General features: G+C 45.8%; 1 pseudogene; it reads left to right on the plus strand.

The window, feature by feature from the left end:
* The window catches only part of LOC120022593, a 282,457-nt pseudogene that overhangs the window by 95,718 nt on the left and 167,227 nt on the right, over positions 1-19,512 (plus strand).

Raw genomic sequence — 19,512 nt, forward strand, 5'->3', positions numbered from 1 at the left:
AAAATTCAAGGGAAACGCAGAAAGGTCAAATCATATTGTGAATCATTATTGGTCCCCTTCCCTACTTCAGCCATCTTTCTTTCTCGCTCATTCTTTCTTTCTCTCTCTCTGTCTCTCTCTCTGTCTCTCTCTCTGTCTCTCTCTCTCTCTCTCTCTCTCTCTCTCTCTCTCTCTCTCTCTGTCTGTCTGTCTGTCTGTCTGTCTGTCTGTCTGTCTGTCTGTCTGTCTGTCTGTCTGTCTGTCTGTAGTGTCTGTAGTGTCTGTAGTGTCTGTCTGTAGTGTCTGTCTGTCTGTCTGTAGTGTCTGTCTGTCTGTCTGTAGTGTCTGTCTGTCTGTCTGTCTGTCTGTCTGTCTGTCTGTCTGTAGTGTCTGTAGTGTCTGTCTGTAGTGTCTGTCTGTCTGTCTGTCTGTAGTGTCTGTCTGTCTGTCTGTAGTGTCTGTCTGTCTGTCTGTCTGTAGTGTCTGTCTGTCTGTCTGTCTGTAGTGTCTGTCTGTAGTGTCTGTCTGTCTGTCTGTAGTGTCTGTCTGTCTGTCTGTCTGTAGTGTCTGTCTGTCTGTCTGTAGTGTCCGTCTGTCTTCCTTCCCCCCTCTCCTGGACTCCCTGGCTGTGTCCCAAATGGCACCCTATTCACCTGCACTATGGTAATAGATGAAGATGTACAGATTACAGGCTTAGGCCTGGCTCGTAGTCGATGTTCCAATTCATCCCAAAGGTGTTTGATAGGGTTGAGGTCAGGGCTCTGTGCAGGCCAGTCAAGTTCTTCCACACTGATCTTGGCAAACCAATTCTGTATGGATCTCGCTTTGTGCCTGGGGGCATTGTCATGCTGAAACTGGAAAGGGCCTTCACCAAACTGTTGCCACAAAGTTGGAAGCACAGAATCATCTAGAATGTCATTGTATGCTGTAGCGTTAACATTTTGTTTCACTGGAACTAAGGGGCCTAGCCCGAACCATGAAAAACAGCCCCAGACCATTATTCCTCCTCCACCAAACTTTACAGTTGCCACAATGCATTGGGGCAGGTAGCGTTCTCCTGGCATCCTCCAATCCCAGATTTGTCCGTTGGACTGCCAGATGATGAAGCGTCCACTGCTCCAGAGTCCAATGGCGGTGAGCTTTACACCACTCCAGCAGACGCTGGTCGGAAATGGAAACCCATTTCATGAAGCTCCCGACAAACAGTTATTGTGCTGATGTTGTTTCCAGAGGCAGTTTGGAACTTGGTAGTCAGTGTTGCAACTGAGGACAGATGCTTTTACGCTCTATGCACTTTAGCACTCGGCGGTCCCATTCTGTGAACTTGTGTGGCCTACCACTTCGTGGCTGAGCCGTTGTTGCTCCTAGACGTTTTCACTTCACAATAACAGCACTTACAGTTGACCGGGGCAGCTCTAGCAGGGCAGAAATTTGACTAACTGACTTGTTGGAAAGGTGGCATCCTATGACGGTGCCACGTTGAAAGTCACTGAGCTCTTCAGTAAGGCCATTCTACTGTCAATGTTTGTCTATGGAGATTGCATGGCGGTGTGCTCGATTTTATACACCTGTCATCAACAGGTTTGGCTGAAATAGCCGAATCCACTAATTTGAAGGAGTGTCCACATACTGTTTGTGATGTAGTGTACCTTCAGAGTTGAAAGGGTATCTTATGTTATGATAATGGGGTTTGATAAGGATCATCTCTTTTTCAAAACTATATTTTTGAAAGATTTTTTATTGAACAGGTAGTGGGGAAATATATAGAGAGAGGATCACAGTGGGGAAAGAGAGAGAGTGGAGACAGAGAGAGAGAGGATGACAATGGAGGCAGATAGAGAGGATGACCGTGGGGAAAGAGAGAGAGAGGATGACAGTGGAGACAGATAGAGAGAGAGGATGACAGTGGAGTCAGATAGAGAGAGAGGATCACAGTGGTGAAAGAGAGAGAGAGGATGACAGTGGAGTCAGATAGAGAGAGAGGGTCACAGTGGTGACAGATAGAGAGGGAGGATGACAGTGGGGACAAATAGAGAGAGAGAGGATGCAGTGGGGACAGATGGAGGGAGGATGATCGTGGGGACAGATGGAGAGGGAGGATGATCGTGGGGACAGATGGAGAGGGAGGATGCAGTGGGGACAGATGGAGAGGGAGGATGCAGTGGGGACAGATGGAGAGGGAGGATGCAGTGGGGACAGATGGAGGGAGGATGCAGTGGGGACAGATGGAGGGAGGATGCAGTGGGGACAGATGGAGAGGGAGGATGCAGTGGGGACAGATGGAGAGGGAGGATGACAGTGGGGACAGATGGAGGGAGGATGCAGTGGGGACAGATGGAGAGGGAGGATGCAGTGGGGACAGATGGAGAGGGAGGATGACAGTGGGGACAGATGAAGGGAGGATGCAGTGGGGACAGATGGAGAGGGAGGATGCAGTGGGGACAGATGAAGGGAGGATGCAGTGGGGACAGATGGAGAGGGAGGATGACAGTGGGGACAGATGAAGGGAGGATGCAGTGGGGACAGATGAAGGGAGGATGCAGTGGGGACAGATGGAGAGGGAGGATGCAGTGGGGACAGATGAAGGGAGGATGCAGTGGGGACAGATGAAGGGAGGATGCAGTGGGGACAGATGGAGAGGGAGGATGCAGTGGGGACAGATGGAGAGGGAGGATGACAGTGGGGACAGATGAAGGGAGGATGCAGTGGGGACAGATGGAGAGGGAGGATGCAGTGGGGACAGATGGAGAGGGAGGATGCAGTGGGGACAGATGGAGAGGGAGGATGACAGTGGGGACAGATGAAGGGAGGATGCAGTGGGGACAGATGGAGAGGGAGGATGACAGTGGGGACAGATGAAGGGAGGATGCAGTGGGGACAGATGGAGGGAGGATGCAGTGGGGACAGATGGAGAGGGAGGATGACAGTGGGAACAGATGGAGAGGGAGGATGACAGTGGGAACAGATGGAGAGGGAGGATGACAGTGGGAACAGATGGAGAGGGAGGATGACCGCGGGGACAGATGGAGAGGGTGGATGCAGTGTGGACAGATGAAGGGAGGATGACAGTAGGAACAGATGGAGAGGGAGGATGCAGTGGGGACAGATGGAGAGGGAGGATGACCGCGGGGACAGATGGAAAGGGAGGATGCAGTGGGGACAGATGGCGGGAGGATGACCGCGGGGACAGTTAGAGAGAGAGGATGACCGTGGGGACAGATAGAGAGAGAGGATGACCGTGGGGACAGATAGAGAGAGAGGATGACAGTGGGGACAGATGGAGAGGGGTTGTGTGAAAGGGCAGTAGGCTGGATTTAAATCTATACCTGTATTATCTCTAGACCAGCCATGCCATATAATGATAATATCTTCTTGATTACATCAACATTCTATCATTTCAAGGTTCACTCACTGATTACAATCAGTATCTCGATTGTGTAACAGTATGTTCATTCTGACAGGACACGGTGCGAGTTAATTAAATGGTCCATTGTTCATGTGAAGGACTGTGAAACCCTTAGTGGAGGTGAACCTTCCATGGCCTTACAGCATTCAGATCAGCTTTCAAATGAGGCAACACAACATTATCAGCTCTCTGTCTGTCTCTCTTTCTCCTCTGTCTTTCTCTCTCCTCTGTCTCTTTCTCCTCTGTCTTTCTCTCCTCTGTCTTTCTCTCTCCTCTGTCTCTTTCTCCTCTGTCTTTCTCTCCTCTGTCTTTCTCTCTCCTCTGTCTCTTTCTCCTCTGTCTTTCTCTCCTCTATCTCTCTCTCTCCTCTGTCTCTCTCTCTCTCCTCTATCTCTCTTTCTCCTCTGTCTTTCTCTCCTCTGTCTTTCTCTCTCCTCTGTCTCTCTCTCTCTCCTCTATCTCTCTCTCCTCTGTCTCTCTCTCTCCTCTGTCTCTCTCTCTCTCCTCTGTCTCTCTCGCTCTCAGTTCAATTCAAAGGGCTTTATTGGCATGGTTGCCAAAGCATGTAAAACAGATAATCATAGAAGTTTCAAAATAATAGAAACATTTCACATGTTATATTAAGCTATGTACAGTGTTGTAACTATGTGCAAATAGTTTAAGTACAACAGGGAAAATGAACATGGGTTGTATTTACAATGGTGTTTGTTCTTCAATGGTTGCCCTTTTCTTGTGGCAACAGGTCACACATCTTGCTGCTGTGATGGCACACTGTGGTATTTCACCCAGTGGATATGGGAGTTTATCAAAATTGGATTTGTTTTCAAATTCATTGTGGGTCTGTGTAATCTGAGGGAAATATGTGTCTCTAATATGGTCATATATTTGGCAGGAGGTTAGGAAATGCAGCTTGGTTTCCACCTCATTATGTGGGTATTGTGCACATAGCCTGTCTTCTCTTGAGAGCCAGGTCTGCCTACGGCGGCCTGTCTCAATAGCAAGGCTATGCTCACTGAGTCTGTACATAGTCTGTATTCTCTTGAGAGCCAGGTCTGCCTACGGCGGCCTGTCTCAATAGCAAGGCTCTGCTCACCAGCTGCGATAAAAAATGGTGTTTATCTTCTTGTGTAACAGCATCAATAAACAATTCATCGCTCAGACCGTTTGTTGTGTTCTCTCATTTATATAAAGGAGGTCTGCTTTCATTTACATTGATGTTCCCAGATTTCCAGGCCTGGACGCTCAAGTCTGTTTTTATTTCCCTCTCACTCTCTATCTCTCACAGTCTCTCTCTCTCTCTCTCTCTATCACCCTCTATCTCTCACAGTCTCTCTCTCTCTCTCTCTCTATCACCCTCTATCTCTCACAGTCTCTCTCTCTCTCTATATATCACCCTCTATCTCTCACAGTCTCTCTCTCTCTCTATCACCCTCTATCTCTCACAGTCTCTCTCTCTATCTCTCACAGTCTCTCTCTCTATCTGTCACAGTCTCTCTCTCTCTGTCCTGTGTTTTGTGCTTGCATCATTATTGAGTGAAACTGATACTTTCTCCAAACACATAACCCCTTGTCACCCTCCCTTCCAGCTGCGATAGAAAAAGGTGTTTATGTTCTTGTGTAACAGCATCAATAAACAACTCAACGCTGGGGCCGTTTGTTGTGTTCTCTCCTTTATAAAGGTCTGCTTTCATTTGCATCAATGATCCCAGATTTCCAGGCCTGGAAGCTCATTTCTTGTGTCTTGCTTCCTCCCGTCTCTTTTGGGAGCTGTTTCATATACTTTCATATTTAGTTTCTCTAAAACTGTTTCTCTAAAACTGTTGTATTTCTTTGTGCTTAAACTGAATGGAAGGTAGATTTGCAGCTAGCAGTCATTCATGTATCTCAGATTAAACAGACACTGTTGTTTGTGTCTTCCAAATTGTCCTTGGCATGGAGTTAATGAGGTGATTTATTCTAGCATGGTATGATGATTCACCCACTCTAGCTCGTAACAACCTTTCCATCTCAAGCTGTCTAGGCACAATAGTGTTAACCAGGCTTTCAGTAATTAATATTTCTATGTGCCAGATAGGTCTGCACTTCACTCATCACCACGGTAACACCAGATGAGTTTATCTAGTGCTCTGGTAGGCGATGAAGTCTCAGGAAAAGGCTGAGGAACATTTCCCATATGGTACAGCAGGGGATTCCTCCTGACCGTTAGCTCTGTGAGAGATGCACCAATGATCACTGAGAGCAGAAGAGAGACGTGGGAGAAAGAGCGGCATTTGCTGATTAACACAGTGAAGTGTGAATTAAACCAATGAAAAGGAGACAGTTGCTCAGTCTGCATGTAGCCTTCTATACTGTAATCAGTGGCACAAGCAGAGAAAGAGAAGCATGGTGCATGGTGGCTGAACATGAAAGCCCTCCATGCTGGAGCACTACCGCTGTGTCACGCTGCCACACATGGTCACCCACTCTGAGCATCATACTCTATAAGGCCTCTCTGTAATGGTCAGTTGTGTACCCTCCTTGCAAGTCATATAGTCAGGAATGACTGATGGTTTGTTTAAGACCATGGTACTATGATTTTTTTTGTACTCAGAGGAGTTGTCTTCGTAAATGACACAAGTGTTTTTGCTTCAACAACAAGGCAGCCGATAAATGTACACAGAGAGCTAACATTAATAATATGCATGTACAGTCATGGCCTAAAGTTTTGAGAATGACACAAATATTAATTTTCACAAAGTCTGCTGCCTCAGTTTGTTGATGGCAATTTGCATATACTCCAGAATGTTATGTAGAGTGATCAGATGAATTGCAATTAATTGCAAAGTCCCTCTTTGCCATGCAAATGAACTGAATCCCCCCAAAAACATTTCCACTGCATTTCAGCCCTGCCACAAAAGGACCAGCTGACATCATGTCAGTGATTCTCTCGTTAACACAGGTGTGAGTGTTGACGAGGACAAGGCTGGAGATCACTCTGTCATGCTGATTGAGTTCGAATAATAGACTGGAAGCTTCACAAGGACGGTGGTGCTTGGAATCATTGTTCTTCCTCTGTCAGCCATGGTTACCTGCAAGGAAACATGTGCCGTCATCGTTGCTTTGCACAAAAAGGGCTTCACAGGCAAGGATATTGCTGCCAGTAAGATTGCACCTAAATCAACCATTTATCGGATCATCAAGAACTTCAAGGAGAGCGGTTCAATTGTTGTGAAGAAGGCTTCAGAGCGCCCAAGAAAGTCCAGCAAGCGCCAGGACCGTCTCCTAAAGTTGATTCAGCTGCGGGATCGGGGCACCACCAGTACAGAGCTTGCTCAGGAATAGCAGCAGGCAGGTGTGAGTGCATCTGCACGCACAGTGAGGCGAAGACTTTTGGAGGATGGCCTGGTGTCAAGAAGGGCAGCAAAGAAGTCACTTCTCTCCAGGAAAAACATCAGGGACAGACTGATATTCTGAAAAAGATATAGGGATTGGACTGCTGAGGACTGGGGTAAAGTCATTTTCTCTGATGAATCCCCTTTCCAATTGTTTGGGGCATCTGGAAAAAAGCTTGTCCGGAGAAGACAAGGCTACCATCAGTCCTGTGTCATGCCAACAGTAAAGTATCCTGAGACCATTCATATGTGGGGTTGCTTCTCAGCCAAGGGAGTGGGCTCACTCACAATTTTGCCTAAGAACACAGCCATGAATAAAGAATGGTACCAACACATCCTCTGAGAGCAACTTCTTCCAACCATCCAGGAACAGTTTGGTGACGAACAATGCCCTTTCCAGCATGATGGAGCACCTTGCCATAAGTCAAAAGTGATAACTAAGTGGCTCGGGGAACAAAACATCGATATTTTGGGTCCATGGCCAGGAAACTCCCCAGACCTTAATCCCATTGAGAACTTGTGGTCAATCCTCAAGAGGCGGGTGGACAAACAAAACCCCACAAATTCTGTCAAACTCCAAGAATGGGCTGCCATCAGTCAGGATGTGGCCCAGAAGTTAATTGACAGCATGCCAGGGCGGATTGCAGAGGTCTTGAAAAAGAAGGGTCAATACTGCAAATATTGACTCTTTGCATCAACTTCATGTAATTGTCAATAAAAGCCTTTGACACTTATGAAATGCATGTAATTATACTTCAGTATTCAATAGTAACATCTGACAAAAATATCTAAAGACACTGAGGCAGCAGACTTTGTGAAAATTAATATTTGTGTCATTCTCAAAAGTTTTGGCCACGACTGTAAATCTCTCATGGGTCAAGGTGGAGGAAAGATTGACTTCATCACTAATTGTTTTTGTAAGAAGTGTTGACAAGCTGAATGCACCGAGCTGTCTGTTTAAACTACTAGCATACAGCTCAGACAACCATGCATACCCCACAAGACATGCCACCAGAGGTCTCTTCACAGTCCCCAAGTCCAGAACAGACTGTGGGAGGCGCACAGTACTACATAGAGCCATGGTTACATGGAACTCTATTCCACATCAAGTAACTGATGCAAACAGTGGAATCAGATGAAAAGAATACGTGTTATGGAACAGCGAGGACTGTGAAGAGACACACACAGGCACAGACACACACTCTACAGACATGTACACATGGATGTTGTATTGTAAATATGTGATATTGGAGTAGTGGCCTGAAGGAACACACTAAATGTATTGGGTAAAGTGTTATGAAATGTAATGTCATGTAATATTTTAAACTATATCACTGCCTTAATGTTACAAATACAAAACAGAGATTTTTCAAAATCCTATCCTGAGTTTATTGCAGGATATTATTGAGCTAGTTTGCAGATCTCCCCACCTCACGGCTTATTCTAGAATATATTATTTCATTTTTCAGCATTCTGCCAGACAACTACATTCAGAAACAGCCACCAGAGAAACAGTGTCAAGTGTAATGTGTTGCCTGACTGTCGCTCCAGTCTGCTAAGTGTAATGTGTTGCCTGACTGTCGCTCCAGTCTGCTAAGTGTAATGTGTTGCCTGACTGTCGCTCCAGTCTGCTAAGTGTAATGTGTCGCCTGACTGTTGCTCCAGTCTGCTAAGTGTAATGTGTTGCCTGACTGTCGCTCCAGTCTGCTAAGTGTAATGTGTTGCCTGACTGTTGCTCCAGTCTGCTAAGTGTAATGTGTCGCCTGACTGTCGCTCCAGTCTGCTAAGTGTAATGTGTCGCCTGACTGTTGCTCCAGTCTGCTAAGTGTAATGTGTCGCCTGACTGTTGCTCCAGTCTGCTAAGTGTAATGTGTTGCCTGACTGTCGCTCCAGTCTGCTAAGTGTAATGTGTTGCCTGACTGTTGCCTGACTGTCGCTCCAGTCTGGTAAGTGTAATGTGTTGCCTGACTGTTGCCTGACTGTCGCTCCAGTCTGCTAAGTGTAATGTGTTGCCTGACTGTTGCCTGACTGTCGCTCCAGTCTGCTAAGTGTAATATGTTGCCTGACTGTCGCTCCAGTCTGCTAAGTGTAATGTGTTGCCTGACTGTCGCTCCAGTCTGCTAAGTGTAATGTGTCGCCTGACTGTTGCTCCAGTCTGCTAAGTGTAATGTGTTGCCTGACTGTCGCTCCAGTCTGCTAAGTGTAATGTGTTGCCTGACTGTTGCTCCAGTCTGCTAAGTGTAATGTGTCGCCTGACTGTCGCTCCAGTCTGCTAAGTGTAATGTGTCGCCTGACTGTTGCTCCAGTCTGCTAAGTGTAATGTGTCGCCTGACTGTTGCTCCAGTCTGCTAAGTGTAATGTGTTGCCTGACTGTCGCTCCAGTCTGCTAAGTGTAATGTGTTGCCTGACTGTCGCTCCAGTCTGCTAAGTGTAATGTGTTGCCTGACTGTTGCTCCAGTCTGCTAAGTGTAATGTGTCGCCTGACTGTCGCTCCAGTCTGCTAAGTGTAATGTGTCGCCTGACTGTTGCTCCAGTCTGCTAAGTGTAATGTGTCGCCTGACTGTTGCTCCAGTCTGCTAAGTGTAATGTGTTGCCTGACTGTCGCTCCAGTCTGCTAAGTGTAATGTGTCGCCTGACTGTTGCTCCAGTCTGCTAAGTGTAATGTGTTGCCTGACTGTCGCTCCAGTCTGCTAAGTGTAATGTGTCGCCTGACTGTTGCTCCAGTCTGCTAAGTGTAATGTGTTGCCTGACTGTTGCTCCAGTCTGCTAAGTGTAATGTGTCGCTCCAGTCTGCTAAGTGTAATGTGTCGCTCCATTCTGCTAAGTGTAATGTGTCGCCTGACTGTCGCTCCAGTCTGCTAAGTGTAATGTGTTGCCTGACTGTCGCTCCAGTCTGCTAAGTGTAATGTGTTGCCTGACTGTCGCTCCAGTCTGCTAAGTGTAATGTGTCGCCTGACTGTCGCTCCAGTCTGCTAAGTGTAATGTGTCGCCTGACTGTCGCTCCAGTCTGCTAAGTGTAATGTGTCGCCTGACTGTCGCTCCAGTCTGCTAAGTGTAATGTGTCGCCTGACTCTCGCTCCAGTCTGCTAAGTGTAATGTGTCGCCTGACTGTCGCTCCAGTCTGCTAAGTGTAATGTGTTGCCTGACTGTTGCCTGACTGTCGCTCCAGTCTGCTAAGTGTAATGTGTTGCCTGACTGTTGCCTGACTGTCGCTCCAGTCTGGTAAGTGTAATGTGTTGCCTGACTGTTGCCTGACTGTCGCTCCAGTCTGCTAAGTGTAATGTGTTGCCTGACTGTTGCCTGACTGTCGCTCCAGTCTGCTAAGTGTAATGTGTTGCCTGACTGTCGCTCCAGTTTGCTAAGTATAATGTGTTGCCTGACTGTTGCCTGACTGTCGCTCCAGTCTGCTAAGTGTAATGTGTTGCCTGACTGTTGCCTGACTGTCGCTCCAGTCTGCTAAGTGTAATGTGTTGCCTGACTGTCGCTCCAGTCTGCTAAGTGTAATGTGCTGCCTGACTGTCGCTCCAGTCTGCTAAGTGTAATGTGTTGCCTGACTGTCGCTCCAGTCTGCTAAGTGTAATGTGTCGCCTGACTGTCGCTCCAGTCTGCTAAGTGTAATGTGTTGCCTGACTGTCGCTCCAGTCTGCTAAGTGTAATGTGTTGCCTGACTGTTGCCTGACTGTCGCTCCAGTCTGCTAAGTGTAATGTGTTGCCTGACTGTCGCTCCAGTCTGCTAAGTGTAATGTGTTGCCTGACTGTTGCTCCAGTCTGCTAAGTGTAATGTGTTGCCTGACTGTCGCTCCAGTCTGCTAAGTGTAATGTGTTGCCTGACTGTCGCTCCAGTCTGCTAAGTGTAATGTGTTGCCTGACTGTCGCTCCAGTCTGCTAAGTGTAATGTGTTGCCTGACTGTCGCTCCAGTCTGCTAAGTGTAATGTGTTGCCTGACTGTCGCTCCAGTCTGCTAAGTGTAATGTGTTGCCTGACTGTCGCTCCAGTCTGCTTTTCTCTGCTGCTCCAGAAAATAGGAATACACATTTAATCTGTTTGTTTGAGTCACTAGTCGAAGGAGCACGCCACTGTTGTCCTCAACTGTGTGTCTGTTAGTCGCCCACACAGACGAGAAGAAAAGCTGTCCTCACAACCGGTTGTCTCGAAATTAGTCCAAGTTCCAGGATTGAAAACGTCTGACATAGTTTGATTTTGTCATGAAACATCACTGTAACTTGCCTGAGGTGTGGGCAGTGCAGTGGACTGCCAGTGTTGCCACCATGACTGAATGAATGTGTTGTATTGTCCTTGAGGAGGCTAGCTGCAATTTGATGAAGGAGAAGGAGGAGGAGATGATGTTGTGCTTTGCTGGCTCGGCAGATCTGCAGATTGCTGACTAGTAGACAGGGTGACGTTTTTTTTTCATCCTCTGCAGTTTGGGAAGCACTATGATCACATCTCAAAATGGAAGTGAATCAGCTAAAAAAATTAAAGGAATTTAAGCCACCTCATCTCCCTCCGACCCTAGCCGCCCCAAAACACTGTACTCAGCTCTCTGTCTGAATGATCCAGTGATCGGACTCCAGTGCCTCTCCATATATCAAATCCAACCTGCCCTCTGGAGGTGTAGAGAATACACTCCGGAGATAAAACACCCAGCTGGGACCTTACCCGGAGCAGGTGTAGTGTCCGTGTGTGTCCAGCTGGCTGTTCCTCTGGTCTGCCCGGCTGAGGCTAACCCCCTGGGGGGGGGGGGGGGGGGGGCTTGGAAGGGGCCAGGCCGTGCCCCCTGAAGACCTACTAAAGATCACAGTGTGACCCCTTTCTCCTGCCAACTAGTCCCAGTTGCCAGGCAACGTGCTGTGATATTTCCTACCATAGCAGGAGAGCATTACCATCAAATGGCAGGGCTGGACCATTGATAGTCCTCTTGGATGTGGATCACTAATTTAACACTTTGATAACAGGTAGCCACTGGGGTTAGATGGGGGAGGCAATTTACTTTTGTCTCCTCAATTTGAGATATTAAACATGGTATACAGTTCCTTCTGAAAGTATTCATACCCCTGGACTTATTCCACATTTTGTTGCGTTACAAATACAGAAATATCTCATTTACATAAGTATTCACACCTCTTTGCTATGATGCTCCAAATTGAACGCCGGTGCATCCAATTTCCTTTGATCATCCTTGATGTTTCTACAACTTGATTGGAGTACACTCGTGGCCAATTCAGTTGTTTGGACATGATTTGGAAAGGAACACACTAGTCTATATAAGGTCCCACAGTTGACATTGCATGTCAGAGCAGAAACTATACCATTAAGTCCAAGGAACTGTCTGTAGATCTCCGAGATACTGTAGAATTGTGACGTTTCTAAGGACACAGTGGTCTCCATGATTGGGAAATTGAAAGAATATGGCTGAGATGGGATATATGCCAGAAAGACAAGTCTCTATAACACTTCACCAATCTGGGAGAGTGACCAGACGGAAGCCACTCCTGAAAAAAAGACACATGACAGCACGGCTGGAGTTTTGCAAAAAGGCACGTGAAAGACTCTGAGAGCATAAGGCAACAGATTCTGTGGACTGATGAGACAAAAATGTAAGTCTTGGGTCTGAATGCATAGCGCTGTCTGGATAAAACCAGGCACCGCTTATCACCTGTCTAACACCATCCCTACCTTGAAGCCTGATGGTGGCAGCATCATGCTATGGGGATGCTTTTCAGCGGCACGGACTGGGAGACTGGTAAGGATAGAGGGAACATTGAATGGAGCCAAATACAGGAAAATCCTTGATGAGAACCTACTTCAGAGTGGAAACAACCTTAGACAGGGGCGAAGATTTACGTTCCAACAAGACTATGATCCCAAGCACACAGCCCAAGAATGTGAAAGTCTTTGTGACCCAGCCAAAGCCCAGACTTGAATCCCATTGAAACTCTGTGGAAAGACTTGAAGATTGCTGTTCACCACCACTCCCCATCTAACTTAACAGAGCTTGAGAAAATCTGTGAGGAAGAAAGTCCCAAAATCCAGACGACTCAAAGCTGTAGTCGCCACCAAAGATAGCTCTACAAAGTATTACTCAGGGGTGTGAATACTTATGTAAATTAAATATTTCTGTATTTCATTTTCAATACATTTGCAAAAAGATTTTTATTTATTTAATCCATTTTAGATTCAGTCTGTAACAAAACAAAAGGTGGAATAAGTCAAGGGGTATGAATACTTTCTAAAGGCACTGTATCATGCTTTTGAAATCTGGAAGTATTATTGGTGACATATTGTCTTGGGATTAACCCATTTTTCTCTCCAATAATAGCAACATTCTCATAATATCCCACAGTAAAGGAATGCTTGACACATCAGTGACGCGCTGTTATTGCTTCTAAATATGGTGGCAGGCATTAGAAAGATATGGAAGGGGCTGAGATTAAATGGATCTAGCAGTCAGCTGTGTGTGTCTGTGTGATATTGTGTGTCGAGAGGCGTGATTGTTTTAGGCTGCTATAGCTGTTCCTCTATTAGGCTCTGTGTTGTCTGATATTAGCTCCATCTCAAACATCTCACGAGGGGACAGACAGCGTCAACATCCACAAACTCAATGATTGCATCACATGATGCCATACTAGGTTATTGGTAGGGACAGCCAGGAACTTGGCAAACTGTAGCAAAACACTTTGCAACAAACGTTTTTGCAGCTAAAACAAGTGTTTCTTATTGGACAAGTTTACATTAGTCCCTCCCCGTTTTGCTTCCATTGGTTCCCAGTGAATACACCCCATGTGCTGGGTGGCTTGTTCGTAGGCGACTTTTAAATAGTCCATGTGTGAGACATAGTCATGTGACCATTTTTCCCCATGAAACTAGTGTTTGTGTAAATCTAAAAAACATTTTCCCATCGGAATAATTTGTCTGTTGTCTTTTTTTGGAGGGGGGGTTTATTTTTTAGAAGGGTTTATTCTACACTTCAGGAGGACTATAGTTAAGCTGCTTCCTGTCTGTTTATTGTGGTTTAACTACTTAGCTAATTGTCCCAGTGACTGTTGTTGAATGTTAATGTGAGAGGTTTTACCAACTGAGCAATTCTTTGCTAATGAGTATCCTGCACGGGGAAAAGTTGTATAGGGGTGCATCCCTTCATTATTCCAGTACATACAGATGTCGTCTATTTTCCCGTGCCCCTGTTCCTGCCCATTTGATACATTCTAAATCTAAACACATTTTACGTATTAGTAAAGATTCATTGAGAATAGTTTGTTGGGTGAAAATATGATCACTTGATGAGAGAACAGCAGTGTGCAGCCTGAGGCAAGGAACAGAGCGTAAGCTTTTTCTGCTACTTTCTCAAATCATCAATAGCCTATAGTCGCACCATGCAGTCTATTATGTTCTGATTTCTAACACATTCTTAGGTTTGTATCATTCACATCTAAGTTGCCTAATAATTCTAAATCTAGCATATTTATGTTTACTTTTACGCTCAAAATAGCGATTTCATATGCACATTATTTCCAGAATGGGAAAAATATCCTTTCTATTTTATTCAGCTAGGTTAAATTATATTCTTCTTACTATAAAATCATATAACATAAAAGACTGGCATGGGACGTATAAGCATATCTTGTCAGCTAAATGGACAAGCCTACATGGAGCATTGAGCATAGTCAGATAACATACAGTAGGCCAACTCATAGGCTGTTATGTTCTTCTTTGTATCATAATGTTTCTTTAGACCTGACTAAATAAATATTGGATTTATTGTGATGGTCTACATTCAATTGATTGATTTCATTATTTATGAGACTTTTTAAATGTACAGTAGATGTTGCCAAGGCGCACGTCAGTGGCTTGTATGCAGCTTGTATACGTGGATGCCTAAAGATACTAAACGTGTTTATTAATTAACGGTCAATTACCGTGAGACGGGAAGTCTTTTGCATGACAGTAACTGGCTGACAAAATGTAATGACCGCCACAGTCCTAGTCACATGTCCGTGGCTAGCTATATAAAGCAGGCAGACGGGCATCGAGGCATTCAGTTACTGTTCGATTGAACATTAGAATGGGCAAAACGAATGACCTAAGCCTCTTTGCTTGTGGTTTGATCATCGGTGCAAGGCGAGCTGCGTCCAGTATCTTAGAAACGGCTGGCCTTCTGGGCTTTTCACGCACAACAATGTCTGTGGATTACTGAGAATGTGCGACAAAAAAACAAACATCCAGTTAGCAGAATAGCAAGAATCGTGCAAGCTAACAGACTGGCCACAAACAGACAAGTAGCGGTGCAGTACAACTGTGGTGTGCAGAACGGCATCTCGAAACGCACAACTAGTTGATCTTTGTCACGGATGGGCTATTGCAGCAGAAGACCACACCTGGTTCCATCAGTTAAAAACAAGAAGATGTGGCTCCAGTGGGCACGCAATCACCAACACTGGACAAATGAGTGGAGAAACATGGCCTTGTCCAACAAATCCCAGTTCCTGTTGTGTCATGCTGATGGCAGAGTCAGGATTTGGTGTAAGCAGCATGAGTCCATGGCCCCATCCTGCCTGGTGTCAATGGTACAGGCTGGTGGTAGTGGTGTACTGGATTGGGGAGTGTTTTCCTGATGCACATTTGGTCCTTTGATACCAATTGAGCAATGAACACCATAGCGTATCTGAACTTTGTTGCTGATTAAATCCAATCGAATATCTTTTGGATGAGATGGAGCTCCCGTTTGGCGCAGCAGTCTAAGGCACTGCATCTCAGTGCTAGAGGCGTCACTACAGACCCTGGTCGGGTCAAGTCAGTGCCTTAGACCGCTGTGCCACTCAGGAGGCTCAGAGGGCTCTATGTTAGTATTACCTTCCCCTCGGGTTCTCTTAACATGTTCTTTTTTACATTTAACCAAACTCATTATGTATTAAAGTCTCAACTCTTCTGTTGAGTGCCGTAGGTTCTACGGCATGGGGAATGTTTGATTTGCAACAAGTGGATGTTGCCAAAATAAAGAAGAAACACCAAATGTGAAAGAAAGTTTATCCTTTGTTGTGGTGTTTGTACTATAGTCATAAACAGACATACACATGAACTCAACAACATGAATCAAAAACACTACAACTCTAACTCGGGCAATAACATTGCTTTCCTTGTATTCCATTAGCTTTGGAGCTTTGCATCACTGGAGAGACAGGGTGGGGTCACTGAATGATATCATTCACTCCACTCGCTGTTTGCGATTGTGAATTCTCTCACCCAGAGGCATTTGGAGAAAGAGTTTGGCAGCCGAGTGGGTCTGGCAGCCTGAACCCTGGCTTCCTCTAATTTACAGGCTGGCGGTAAACTTTGAGAGGGGAAAGAGAGACGGCTGCAATACATAAATTGATCTGGAACCCTTCGCTCCTGTTAGCTTTTCCACAGCCAGGGTCCGTGTTGCTATGCACTGTTTGCCCCTGCAGAAAGCCCTGGTGTGCGTGGCTTGCTGTCGGTAATTTACAGCTGCCTGGTAGAGGGAACAGGAGGTCTCACACACGGAGCTATGTTTAAAACAATTGGCATCATAGAGCTTCTGGTGAGCGGCAGCAGACTCCTTTCAGAATGCAATGATGACTCTTTAGTCTCTGATGGTGTTGAAAAATACGGCTGGAGGAATGGTCTTTGATCTGTGTCAGGCCACGAGGTATGTAGCCTCGGAGCTCTGTGCACCGCTGGGCTTGATGGGGCGAGCCTCTCCATGCCAGCCGTAGAGAGTTATGACGATGCTAGCTGCTATGTTGAGGTTGGCCAAAACCTAACTCAACTCATTTGCCCTTTTCCCCAGAGTGATGGGTTGTTTTTTTACTTCTCAAATGAAGCTGAGAATCTCAAAGAAAGCACCAACTGTCATCATGACAGTCCCTCCCTCCATTCAGTCACACCATTTACATAGGCCAATGTGTAAAGTATTACTAGATTGCTTTGAGCCTGAAATTGTGCCACAAGAGGCAGGTCATGTTTTGATGGGCCTACTAAAGGTCTATGTACAATAGGGGTCAGGCACAAGGAATTTAATAGTGTTCAACGTTGTCGTCGATGTAATAGTTTCAGGCTCATTACTGAACCATCGGTGTCTGTGGGTCAGAAAAAGAAAAAAACACACACAGTGTCACGGCCGTTAAAAGAAGAGGACCAAGGTGCAGTGTGGTGAGCGTACATTTTCCTTTTATTAATAAAAATGACGCCGAACAAAACAATAAACACTACAAAAACAAACCGAGAAGCTAAAGGCTATGTGCTCTAAACAAAGTCAACTAACCACAAATACAGGTGGGAAAAAGGGCAGCCTAAGTATGGTTCTCAATCAGAGACAACGATAGACAGCTGTCCCTGATTGAGAACCCTACCCGGCCAAAACATAGAACTACAAAACATAGAACATAGAATACCCACCCCAACACACGCCCTGACCAAACCAAAATAGAGACATAAAATGGATCTCTAAGGTCAGGGCGTGACACACAGCCAGTTCTCTCTGGCTGCAAGACGGTTTGAAGATAAGCGCCTGTCTACCTGCCTGTCTGCCAGTAGCCTACCTCTTCACATACAGCCCCATCCTAATTTGAATGACATCTTCTGGGATGACAGTTAGCTGTTCCACTGTTCTCTTTGTTAAGGTGTATTCATTATGCTACTGACTGATTAATTAAAGGAGCACTGAGATGAAGTTTCTCCTCAGATGTGAGTCCTTGAATGTCAACTGGAAGGCTACAAATCAGGCTTAATCAAGACCAACAGGATGGATAGGAGAAGAGTTTCAGCCAGACATTTCTCTGCTGTACATGACTGTTATTTGGACTGTTATATATCAAAGTTATCCTTGATTATGGATGATCAGTAGAAATTAGTGGCCAATTACGTTCAGTGGCACATTTAATCCTTTTCTGGCCTCTGGCTGTTTTGGTGTTAAACAAACCCACCCTTATAGGCTACACATCAAGTCCTGTGGTCAAAAATAACTCCACAGAAATGGTTGTGAGCATACGTACATCTTTAGGTGCTGGGCTAATAATTGATGTCTGGCAATCACATAATTTCTTCATTGTGACCTCACAGGAAGAAAAAACAGGAAGTGTGTCTAACACCTCCCTCCCTCCCACTCTCTTTTTCCATATTTGTCTCCTGTCTCATCCGCAGCACATCACTCCAGACAGCTACTTCCCCTGCCTGAGCGACCTGTGCAAGGCATTATGGGAGGTGATGCTCAGCTATCACCGGACCATGCAGTAGCACGAGGAGCATGACAAGGAGGACTCCGCAACCGCCACAGGTATACCTGTCCCACCAATAGCTAGCCCATCCCCTTAATTCAGCACAACACTAGGCCTTTGGCTGACCAATAGCCCCTCCCCTTTAATTCAGCATTGCACGGTCCCCGCCCCTTTAATTCAGGCAAGCGACCACTAAAGCCCTTATACACTCCATCCTCTAACCTCTCGTACTTCTATAGCCCTGATTCCCTTATTCTTAATACACCTAAAGCCCTGATTCCCTTAGGCTTATTACACCTAAAGCCCTGATTCCCTTAGGCTTAATATCCCTAAAGCCCTGATTCCCTTAGGCTTAATACACCTAAAGCCCTGATTCCCTTAGGCTTAATATCCCTAAAGCCCTGATTCCCTTAGGCTTAATATCCCTAAAGCCCTGATTCCCGTAGGCTTAATACACCGAAAGCCCTGATTCCCTTAGGCTTAATACACCTAAAGCCCTGATTCCCTTAGGCTTAATACACCTAAAGCCCTGATTCCCTTAGGCTTAATATCCCTAAAGACCTGATTCCCTTAGGCTTAATACACCTAAAGCCCTGATTCCCTTACGCTTATTATACCTAAAGCCCTGATTCCCTTAGGCTTATTACACCTAAAGCCCTGATTCCCTTACGCTTAATACACCTAAAGCCCTGATTCCCTTAGGCTTAATACACCTAAAGCCCTGATTCCCTTACGCTTAATACACCTAAAGCCCTGATTCCCTTAGGCTTAATACACCTAAAGCCCTGATTCCCTTACGCTTAATATGCCTAAAGCCCTGATTCCCTTAGGATTAATACACCTAAAGCTGATTGTGTAAAGAAATATATAAAAAAGAAAGGGGAGTTGACTTTCATTAGGGAAAAGGGGATACCTACAGTAGTTAGATGTACAACTGAATGAGTTCAACCTAAATGTGTATTCCGCATTTAAGCCAACCCCTCTGAATCAGAGAGGTGCGTGGGGCTGCCTTAATTCATGTCCAGGGGAGCAGTTTAGGGGGTGGTGGTGGTGGGGGTTAACTGCCTGGCTCAAGGGCAAAACGGCAGATTTTTCCACCTTGTCGGCTCGGGGTTTCAAATCGATTTTTTGGGGTTAATCGTGTTTAACCGCTAAGCTACCTGCCACCCCCATTACTGTCCCATAGACGTAAACCCGGAGATTGATTTGATTTCTAAGTATTGCATTTGACCTTTATAGAGAGCAGAGCTACTGTTTCAGGTTTATTGTTGAGTAAAGTTCTCTATTTCTGTAAGGCACGACGCTGGTAGACGAGAAGCAAGTACAGGGAGTGAACATTTAATTAGCAACAGACAGGACAGGACAGCATCTGGACATGAACACATAACGACGTTAATGCTGACACCGGGAACAAAGTGAGGAGCAGACCGAAATAGGGAAGTCAATCATCAAAGGAGTCCAGGTGAGTCCCATATTGTGCAGCTGCTAATGATGGTGACAGGTGTGCGTAATAATGGCAGCCTGG

Source organism: Salvelinus namaycush, chromosome 27, assembly GCF_016432855.1.
Source record: "Salvelinus namaycush isolate Seneca chromosome 27, SaNama_1.0, whole genome shotgun sequence".
NCBI classification, from domain to species: domain Eukaryota; kingdom Metazoa; phylum Chordata; class Actinopteri; order Salmoniformes; family Salmonidae; genus Salvelinus; species Salvelinus namaycush.